This window comes from Prenolepis imparis, unplaced genomic scaffold, assembly GCF_030444845.1.
Source record: "Prenolepis imparis isolate NDT839.2.m4 unplaced genomic scaffold, iyPreImpa1.0 SCAF_98, whole genome shotgun sequence".
Classification (NCBI taxonomy): Eukaryota; Metazoa; Arthropoda; class Insecta; order Hymenoptera; family Formicidae; genus Prenolepis; species Prenolepis imparis.
In genome coordinates, this window is record NW_028141256.1 from 59,632 (window position 1) to 71,726 (window position 12,095).

The 12,095-nt window shown below is 33.2% G+C and overlaps 1 pseudogene; it reads left to right on the forward strand.

Moving 5' to 3' along the window:
- Positions 1-4,921: 4,921 nt before the first annotated feature.
- LOC145947540 (proto-oncogene tyrosine-protein kinase ROS-like) lies at positions 4,922-10,638 on the forward strand (annotated as a pseudogene).
- The last annotated feature ends 1,457 nt before the right edge of the window (positions 10,639-12,095 follow it).

Genomic DNA, 12,095 nt, shown 5'->3' on the forward strand with positions numbered 1-12,095 from the left:
GAATTGGAAAGGAGAATGTAGGGGAGGAACGGTAGAGAAGGGGGAAGAAGAGACCGGAAAAGTGAGGGCCTAGAGAAAGCAATTAAGGGAAAAAAGATAAAAGGAACAAAAGGAATGAAGGGAGAGGAAAATGGAAGGAGAGGGAAAGTAGAGGAGAAGATAGAGGTGGGTAATAGAAAGAGGGGCTGGAAGGGGAGGGAAGAGTGGAGGGGGTGGAAAGTGGGTTTCTGGAATGTGGCGGGGATCAGGAATAAAGGAGAAGGTTTCTGGAGAGAGGTGAAAAAATGGGAGGTAGTTATTATGATGGAAACCTGGGTGGATGAGAAGGGCTGGGATAAAGTTAAGAGGGTTCTGCCGAGAGGATACAGGTGGGAGAAACAGTACGCGAAGAGGAGGAATAAAAAAGGAAGAGAGCGATGGGGGGGATGATTATTGGAATTAAGATGGAGGGAAAGGTTGACGAAGTAATGAGGGTAGAAGAGAGAGGAGAAGGGGTAATGGCGGTAGAGGTGAGGGTGGGAGGAGAGAGGTGGAGAATAGTGGGGGTATACGTGAATGGGGATATGGAGAGGAAAATGGAGATAATGAAAGACTGGTTAGAAGATCAGGAGGAAGAAAGACGGACAATGATAGGTGGAGATTTTAACGCGAGGACGGGCACACTAGGAGGTAGGAGGGAAGGGGGGAGGAGGAGGAGGAGGAGGAGGAAAGGAAGTCAAAAGACAGGAAATGGAATAAGGAGGGAAAGATGCTAGTGGAAGGGCTGGAGAAGGTAGGGTGGGGAATCCTAAATGGAAGCATAAGGAAGGATGAAGGTGGCGAGTTCACCTATACGGGTGGGAGGGGAGAATCAGTGATAGACTACGTGATAGGGGAGGAAAAGGTGAGGGATAGAATGTTAAAAATGGAAGTAGGGGAAGGTGTGGAATCGGATCACCATCCGCTGATTGTGACGCTAAAAAGGATAGAGGAGGGAAAGAGAAAGGTAGGAAAAAGAGAGAAAGAGGAAAGAGGGGGAAAATGGACAGAAAGAGGAGGGGAAAGAATTAGGAGTAGGATGGATTGGGAGGAAAGGGGGGACGAGGATATGGATGAAGAGTTGGAGAAAAGAGGGAGACAGATAAGAGAGGATTTAAAGGAGGGAGAAAAGGAGAATGGGGTAAGGAGGAAGAGGGGGTGGTGGGATGAGGATTGCGAGGAAAAGAGAAAAGAGGTAAGGAGAATCCTGAGAAGATGGAGAAGTTTAGGAGGGGGTGGAGAAAACTACAGGAAGATAAAGGCGGAATACAAGCTGTTGTGTAGAAAGAAAAGATTAGAGGAAAATGAGGTGTGGGTTAGGGAGGCGAAGGAGGCAAGGACGGAGGGAGAGGTATGGAAGATAGTGAATAGGGAAAGGAAGAGGTGGAAGAAGGTGAATGAAGGAATAGAGGAGGTGGAATGGAGGGAGTATTTTATGAGGTTGTTGGGAGGAGTAGATGGTAGAATAGTGAAAGGAATGAAAGGTAGGGTGAGGGAAGATGAGGAGAGGGATATAGGGAGGGAGGAGGTAAGGAAGGTGGTGGAGAAGTTGAAAAAAGGAAAGGCAACGGGGGCAGACGGGATTCCGAATGAGGTGTGGAAGTATGGTGGGGATAGGGTGGAGAAATGGATGTGGGAGTTCTGCAACAAGGTTTGGAGGGGGGAAGGGTGGCCAGAGAAGTGGAAGGAAGGAATAATAGTGCCGTTAATTAAAAAGGGAGCGGGGGATAAAGTGAAGGATTATAGGGGAATAACCTTGATGCCGACGCTGTATAAGGTCTATGTAGGAGTACTAACGGAAAGGCTGAAGGAGGAGGTAGAAGAGAAGGGAATGATTCCACCGAGTCAGACAGGATTTAGAAAGGGGATGGGGGTGATTGACAATATATATGTGCTAAATTATTTAGTGAATAGGCAAATAAGTAGGAAAGGAGGAATGGTAGTAGCAACATTCGTGGACTTGAGAGCGGCTTTTGACTCGGTAGACAGGGAAGTGCTAATGGGAGCGATGAGGGAGAGACGGGTTAGGGAAGGGTTGAGAAACAGGATAGAAGAGGTGTATAGGGAAACAAAAAGCAGAGTGAGGGTAGGAGAGAAAATAGGGGAGAATTTCTGGACGGCGAGAGGGGTGAGGCAAGCGTGCCCAATGAGCCCGCACCTGTTTAATTTAGTGTTGGCGGATGTAGAGGAGGTATTGAGGAAGGGGGGATGGGGTGGGGTAAAGCTGGGGGAGGAGAAGGTCTATTGTTTAGCGTATGCAGATGACATGGTGCTGTTGGCGGAAAATGAGGAAGGGATGATACACATGTTGGGGAAGCTACAGGGGTATATCGATAAGAAGAAGTTGGAAATTAATGTGGGAAAGACAAAGGTGATGAGGTTTAGAAAAGGAGGGGGGAGAATGAAGAAAGTGAAATGGAGGTGGAAGGGGAAGATAATGGAGGAGGTGAGGGAGTTTACGTATCTAGGATATAAATTGAAATATAATGGGGGGCAAGAGGCACATGTGAAAGAAAGAGTGAGGAAGGCGGGGGCGGTAATAAGGCAGGTCTGGGGGATTGGTAAGAGAAGATTTGGAAGTGACTGGGAAAAGAGAATATGGCTGTGTGAAAGATTGGTAGGAACGGTGCTGGAATTTGGGGCGGAAATATGGGGATGGAAAGAAAGAAGGGAGGTGGAGGCGATGCAGGAAAGGTGGATTAGATGGACGCTAGGGGTGGATTGGTGTACACCGGGATACATGGTAAGAGATGAAATAGGGAAAGACAAGTTCAGATTAGTGGCAGGAAAGAGGGCGGTAAAGTTCGAGAAGAAACTGGAAGAGGGGGGGGGGACTGCTGGCTAGGAAATGTTTTGAGGAAATGAAAAGGAGGATTAGGGAAGGAAAAGAGATATCGGGATGGGAGCGAGAAAGAAGGGAGTTTTTTGAAGAGAAAGGGAAGGAAGTAAGAGAAATGGAGGAAGGAAGAGAAAGGGGGGAAGAGGTGTATGAGGAATGGGAGCAGCGGGATAGGGAGCTGCAGAGAGAAGAAAGGTGGGGGAAGATTACAGAGTCGAGATATAATAAATGGTATGGAGAGATTAAAGAGGAGGGGGTGCCTGAATATCTAAGGAAGGGTTGGGGGGAAAGTAGGTGGAAGAGGATGATCAGATTTAGGATGAATAATGAGATGAAAGGGGCGAGGTACTGGGAAGAGGAAGAGAAGAAGAGGTGTAGGGTGTGTGGGGGGGAAGAGGAGACGTGGGAACATGTGCTTGGGGAATGTGAGGGATGTAGAGGGGTGGGGAACTGGTGGGAGAGGTTGAGGGAAATCTTGGAACAGGGGGGAGAGGAAGAGTGGTGGTTGAGGGAGTTAGAAGCGAAAAGGGGTGAAGGGAGGGAGGATTAAGATAAGGGAGGGAGGGAGATGGATGGGAGAATGGAAGGATGAATGTGGAATGTGGAGAAAATGAGAAGGAACTGGAAGCCGATGCGTTAATTAGTTAGGGACAGCGCTCTCTCTCTCTTTGAAGAAAGATAGATAGGGTAGGCTAAGTCGTAGATGCGAGCGAGAAGTAGAGCTAAGTAATTGCGGCGTGTGGTTGTGACAGGTGATATGAGCGGCGTATGGAGAAATGTAAAGATGAGTGGAAAGAGAGGAGGAGGAATGTAAGAGTATTTGTAAGAGGTTCGGGAACGCTCCTCACAAAAGCGCCATCAATCCCCAAGGGGGAGAATAAAGTTATCTATCTATCTATCTAATAAGACTTTTGTCAATTAATTTTTATTTAACTAAATTAATTCAATGAGTTCGCGTTATTTTGATGTATCAAGGATAGTTGCATTTGTGCTATATACATATAAAGGAATGTCGACTAAATTGGTATAGTAAAATTCAAATTGTATCAATTAACTTTATAGGGCCAAAAGTTAAATGAACAATAATACGTAACAGCAATCTATTCCAATCTAACTAGTAAACAATTATAGATGTATATATATATATATATATATATATATAATATTTATAGTATATCCATTTATATAGCTATATGAATATAGATATCCATTTAAATAGTTATATGTAGAATATGCACCTATTCTTATATATCGTGGTAATGTCAATCGAAAGATTATGGTATCCTGTTTTCCAGAATTTGTTTGCGTTAAAAGATATAACCATAATCAAAAAGAATTTCGACAAGATTTTAAGTACAAAAATTTATATAATTTCTATAATCACACACAAACACATATAAAAGAGAATACTTTAAACATTTGGATTCTTGAAATATAAACATTATTATTGAAATTTTAATTAAAACATACGGATTATTACAAAGTAAATTCGCTTATTTTAAAAAGTTAACTAACAATCGCAAAAAAACTAAATCATGAACTATAACTATCAGCAAAATCGCTTCAAGAATCGAAGAAAGTAACATTTTATATAACATTTTTCATATAACATTTATATAACATTTTATATAACATTTTTCATATAACATTTATATAACATTTTATATAACATTTTTCATATAACATTTATATAACATTTTATATAACATTTTTCATATAACATTTATTAAAAAAGAAACAGAATTATGAAATCTTATTAAATAATCCTTATTCTGCCTATTCTGCGTGAGTTTCTTTTTAATATAAGAATCATGTTTGATATTTTGCACGAAAATATAATGAAAAATAAAAAGAATAAATATTTTAGAAATAAAATTACATAATATTTAACACATTATAAATGAGGAATGGAATTATAAAGTATCAAGCTAAAATTATTAAAAAACAAGAAATTTTATGCTTATTTTATTTATTTTGACATACGATGTCATTTTTTATGGTAATCTTATTTATATATATTTTTATATATACTATTTTATTTATCATTAATGATACCGTGGAATTTCTGGTTTAGCTGTCTAACTTATTTTTTCTATATGTTATATTTTATTAAGGATATTCCAATGCCCGAAAACAACAATCATCTCATTTTACAAAATCTCCAGCCGGATCAGAATTATTCTGAAAGCGTGACTATAAGAAGTGAAGTCAATGAAGTAGATGAAGTTACATATCCAAATATGTCCATGAACCCAGAATCTATTGGTAAGATGCAATGAATATATAAAACGTTAATAAAAAATTTACAAAAAATTTACAAGTTGTAAGCAAAATGTAAATTCAAGAGAGAGTAAAAATTATAAAAAAAAAAATATTAAACCATTTTCTAATAACAATGATAATATAAAATGCATTCTGTCGAAAAGAGAGAAACAATGTAGACTCTGTATGTAAAATAAAGCAAAATTTAGATAACACTATCAATTTCATTATTTTTCTTGTTTGTTTTATATCATTAATTTTTTTTCTTCTTTCTTTATTTTCGTTGCACGTTAAATTATTATTTTTTTTTTTTAATTTACCGAGATAATCAACTTCAACATACATATAAATATGTACCATCTTAAAATCTCTAGGAAAAATTCCGAGCGAGCCAAGAACATTCGTAGAGTTCAATGGATTTCTAAATGAAAAAATCAACATTTCTGTGACATTCAGGTGAAGAATCTAAGTTTTTAGTCTATATCCTTTTTTTCTCTAAAATTTAACATAGAAATATAAAAATATTGATACTGTTAAAAATTTATTAAATATGAAAAGGCTAAATTTTATCTAACAGGTGGAATCAACCTACACTTGAAAATAAAGTGATACAAGGATATACAGTGCAATGTTGGTTCATCGAGAACCTAAAAAAGATTCAAATCTTTGACGAGAAAACTATTTTAACTACAATGGAGTGCACAGAATATAATCTAAAACCTAATACAACGTACTATTATCGAGTACGAGCGCATACTAAAGCTGGTGCTGGTCCTTATACAGATTTAATGAACGTATCAACGACGCACGAAAATCCGATACCTCAATTATTGATTGCAGTGAATAATACTATTGCAATATGGGATCTGGATTCAAGAACATACGTCAATCTCTTTACCCTTAATAGCAATGTTAATGCAATAGAAGTGGTTTATTCTGTAGCAGAACATAAAATTTATTGGATCCAATTGGATGAGCATGATTATATACTACGAGAGTTAATGATAGGGGATATGAATAAAAATAATATTACGAAAATAACTAGTTTAAAAAAAAATACACACACTCTGTGCATCGATTGGATAGGAAGAAATCTATATCGGATGGAATATGACGTCTCAGGGAAATCCATTATAAAGCTGGACTTAACAATGTGGCAAAATAGCATAATCAAATATGATAAAATTTTGAGCAGTGAAAATTATTTTCATTTTACTGTACAACCGTCTATGGGGTACTTTAACTTTTATTCACTTGAAAAAATAAAAACTTTTGTGTCTTTCACTTAAGAATTTATATTATTTTCTAATTTTGCAATAATATACTATGATTTTGTAATGAAGATATAAAGAATCATAAAATCATTAATTATCATAAAATTGTTATAACTTAAGCTTATTATTTTATTTAACTTCACGTTTAAAATTATGTTTTATAATACACATATATAATAATATATATATTTTCCAGATTTTTATACTGGATAGAAATGTTTGATGCAGAGTCACCTATACAGTATGTAATAATGAAATCGGATCTTGACGGAAGAAATGTGCAATCTTTTTTAAAATACGATATGACCTTTTGTCCATACAATCTAGAATTTTTAGAATTGTATTATCAAAGAGAGCTTGACATCACAAATACAGAGGAGCCAATAATATACTGGCTATATAAACACGAATTATTTGTGGCGAACATTATAATAAATAAATGTAATTCAATTTCAATCGCTGCAATTGGCACGGAGTTTCTGCAATATTTTATAATTGATGAAACAAACATTTATATAATTAAACTTAATAAAAATGAACGCATTTCTCATATTTATATTTTAAAAAAGAAGTATGCACTTGTCGACAGTGAAAAAAACGCATCTAAACACGTGCAAATAATAAACATCACGGATTACTTTAATCCCCTAATATCGTTGGTAAATCATCCTTCTTACAACCATATCCTCGGAAGGAATGCCTTATACCTGATGAAAAAATTTATAATATTACAATAATAAAAATAACAGCGAACAGTATTATTTTGAAATTTAATACGACAGAATCGACTCGCAAGCACAAATGCAAAAACAACATACCAACTCCTAAATATATCATCTACGTAAGCTGTTTGAATAATAACCTTAGTAACAAGTTCGATGAATTCTATATGCAGACATACGAGCGGCATTATGAAATTCAGAATTTAACACCGTTTACAAAATACAAGCTGAAGCTAGCTGTGAGCAATTTTTACTTTGATCAATTTTCGATGGACCTGCAATTCCGATCGGAAGTCATACTAAGAACTAACGAAAGCAAACTCAATGCACCAGAAAATGTGAACGTTCAGGTTCTGACGCCGACTATAGCGGCAGTTTATTGGATGCTACCCACGAAACTGAATTGTGCGACAGTAACTTATAGAGTATATTGGGAAACAATTAACTCGGTGAACAGTACGCAACCGATAGAAAAGCCATTTATTAATAATAAAGTAGACATCAAATTTTCTACAATAATCCAATCGTTGCTACCAGAACAGAAATACTTAGTATATGTACGTGTGTATCCAGCCAACTACACCAATCTCTATAATGACAGTTTGAGCACAACCGTGTACACGTACTCGGAACCGAACAATATAACTTTGAGCGAAGTTAGCATAAACAATATGAATATTTCATGGATTCCTAGCGTTAATTTGACGAGCCATTACGTACTGGAATACAAAAATGATGTGATGCAAAAGTGGCAAATGGCAGATAATTTTGAGACGAATAATAAGACAGTAACGTATTATATAGAAAACTTGCTACCGGCAACTTTATACAAGTTTCGTTTGATACTGACATATCCTGAGTACGAGAACTTTACATGGCCATCTGATGAAAGATTTATTTTTCAAACACTTGGTAAGCAAATATGATAATATGTAGATATTTTAATATGATCTGTGTATTTGACATGCATATAAATGTATTACAGAATTTTAAGAATTAAATATTTTTAATGATAAAATTATAAGTAGAAATATTCAAATAAGACAAGAAAATTAAAACTATATTTTTATGTAACAAAGGTGATGATTTGGTAAATCGAGCTACGCAATATAATCTAACATTGATGTTAAGCATTGTTGCTATCGTTATTGTAATCTGCATCTGCTACTTTATTTATTGTTGTAAGTATTTGATACACATTTTTTTAGTTACAAATTATGATTAATGTAATAAGTGGAGAGATTTTTCAAAAAAACATTAACTTATTTGTTATAAGAGCAAAATTTAAAATTTGCACTGCATAATATTATTTAAATATATTATAACTTTATAACAGTATACCGACAACGCAAAGAAGATAACGAGCAAGTTTTGACTAGGATTCTACATGAGGTACTTATCGGAAACTTTCAGCATAATGCGCTATACAGTCCTGCGTTGCAATATAATCCAAATAAATTTATGCTGACTAAAATCAAACGTGAGCAAATCACACTAACGAAACTCCTTGGCAGCGGCGCATTCGGATTGGTAAAATTTTCGTAACGTCATATTTTAAGTCATTAATGTTTAAATGTAGAAATAAGAAATACACATTTCTTAGTAAATGTTACACCGAAAAAATTGTTTTCTTGAAATGCATTAATAAGTCCTCTTAATAGATAAGAATATTTCCATTTTTTAAATTGAGAATATATTTTCAATTTCTTTTGCAACTTCAGCGCCGCGATAAATAAATGTAATAAATTAATAAAAATTTAAAATAAAAATTAATAAAATAAAATTATTTAAATTTATAATAAATTTATAAGTTTACAATTAATATTAAAAATAATAACATAATAAGCAAAAATGTGTATTTAACTATGTCAAACACATAAAACATATATTCAATTATATGTGTAACATTTAAATATACATGTAATAAGTAACAAATGTCCATTTGTAAGACTGTTTTTTGTTATATCGATTAATAATTTTAATAATACACGGATAGAAAAACATCTCATTAAGTATATATTCTTGCATGTTAAGAATATCTCTTTAGAGAATTTTCCTCCTAAATTAAGAGGATCCTTTTGGCGCTTATTTTAGTGGAAGTTATTATAATGATAAGTGGCATATACTTAAGATGGGAATACAATTTTTTCGGATATATAAATCAACTTTTTAAAAGTATTAGTAATACATTAATTTTTATGAGACATACATATGCACTTAATTTTTTTTCGTTGAATTATTTAAAATAAATTAAAATATATATGTATAATGTTATATAAAATTAAATTATCTTTTCTTGTTTAATAAAAGTTACATTAATTTTCAATATTTTGCAGGTGTATCAAGGGAATGTCAAGGATTTAGAAGAACCGGGATCAGAGACATCCGTTGCCATAAAAATGTTAGAAAAGTGTGCTTCTGTCGAAGAAAAAAAGAAATTCTTGCAAGAAGCTAAGCTTATGAGTCACTTTAGACACGAACATGTGTTAAGATTATTAGCTGTTTGCTTAGACGAGGATTCTCCATTACTCGTGTTGGAATTAATGGAAACTGATCTGCTAAAATATTTGAGAGAGTGTCGAATATTACAACTTTCTGATTTACACGCTTTGCGTCTACAAGACTTGCTCGCTATGTGCGAAGATGTTGCGCGAGGCTGTTGCTATTTAGAAGAGCTGCGCTTTGTGCATAGAGATCTCGCGTGCCGAAATTGTTTAGTGTCTGCGAGAGATCGTGAGAATCGTATTGTCAAAATCGGTGATTTCGGACTTGCTAGAGATATTTACAGAAATGACTATTACCGCAAGGTAGATATAATTAATAAAAAAAGATGAAACTTTTTGAAAGTGTTTTTCTATTATAGCTTTTTATAATATTATATATATCTTTAATAAAATATATATATATATATATATATAGAATTTAAGAAAAATGAAGACTGTGCATATATTTTTGTATATATTTCTCCAATATATATGTATATAATGTATAATGCAAAATATTAGTAAACAAAATGTATAATGCAAAATATTAGTTTCTTGCTTAAAAATACTTATTGCAAAAATGGATAATTAGAATAAGATATTTATCTTTGTTAAAATTTTATTTTAGGAAGGTGAAGGTCTGCTTCCTGTTCGCTGGATGGCACCGGAATCCCTAGCGAACGGAATATTTACTTCTCAGAGCGATGTTTGGTCATTCGGAGTACTAATGTGGGAGATTACATCATTGGGTGAGCAACCTTACTCTACAACAAAATCTAATCTCGAAGTGATAAGTTACGTACGCGAGGGAGGCAAGTTGCAGATGCCTCTCGATTGTCCATCCTCATTATATCAGTTGATGCAGCGTTGCTGGGGTGTAGCAAATGCCAGACCAAATTTTAAACTTTGTCTGAACAATATTATAGATCTAAGAAGTGACGCAGAATTGCATCCAATATAAATATTATCTAGTTGGCACAATTAATTAATTATTTGAACATGTGTATATTAAAGCGAAACAAATGTTTGCACATCTATTTGAGATATTTGAAAATATGTCTGTATTATACGTCTGTATACATATTTACATAAAAAAAATTTTAAACTTTAGCATATATTTTGTTTACTAACACTGAAAAATAAAAAAAGAGTAAGTAGTTATACCAGTGTTCAAATAGATAACTACTTTTGATTTTAGTTATAAATGGCATTTAGAGATAGGTGAAATTACTATAAAATGTGTAATGTACTAAATTCTATACAAATAACATTTTTAAAAAATCTGTTTTTATATATCTGATCAAAATTCTTCATGCATATCAAAAATATTTTGTATGTCAAACAGGAAATAAAGAAGGACGCGACAATGGGTTAATAAAGGTTAATAAAAATTTACATATATCTGTTTCTTTTAGCAAATAAGTCATGGAAAGCCTGACTCTTTTGTTGGATTAGCTTAGTCTAATAATTCGTCTAATAATTATAATTTATATTCTAATAATTTAGTTTACGTATTAGTTTCAGATTACTCAGTTAATTTCTTTAAGTAAAAGTGGCTCTATCTTTATTCAACTTCTTTTTCCATGAATGCGTTTATTATCACTGACACTTTTAACAATGTTTATATTTCAACATTAAACATTTTTATTATCATTTTCTTTATAATCATAAAAATTTTATTTTTCCTGTATTTAAAAACATCTTATAAATATATTTTAATGTAAACAAATGTTCTGGAGAGCACAATGCTACGAACTTTTGACAATGTTATAACTTTCGATTTATGTCTGGTGAAAATATGTACATACATATGTGACATATACAATGTATATGTATATGAATTAAATATATATCTATATATATAATTTTTTTATAGTCAAATCAGTATAGAAGTGGTATCAAATGTGCTTATTAATAATGCGTATACTGGTAAACAATTATTTGGCTAGGTAAATTTTATACTTTTTTTATTATGAAATTTTCGTTATAATTACTTATTTTTTATCACAATGTATTACATATCATATATTGTAAATGATGTACGTATTTTTCTGTTTCTTTCGGAGATATCTTGTATATCAATATAATTTATGCTAATTATTTAATAAACTCGTTTTTCGTGATAATTAATTACAAAATTTTGATTGATAAAACAATCAAAATTAAAATAATATTAATTTTAGATACGTGAATTTGCGGGAAAAAATATAAGACCCTCATATTTAAAATATAGTATTCACTACAAGTTAATAACACGTTCTCATGAAATGGACGATCAGATGCAATTTTTTTACCGTTTGTTCGAATCAGAAAATCGAGAAGCTGAATACGTATATAATATAAATACAGTAAAACACTCATTTTTATTAAATGTCCAATATTATATCTTAAATATTTAAAATAATTTTTTACATATTTTAATGTTTTATATATATATTATTTATTTATAAATTACCTGTTTCTTACGTGAGCACTTGATTTCAATTATTTTCTTGAT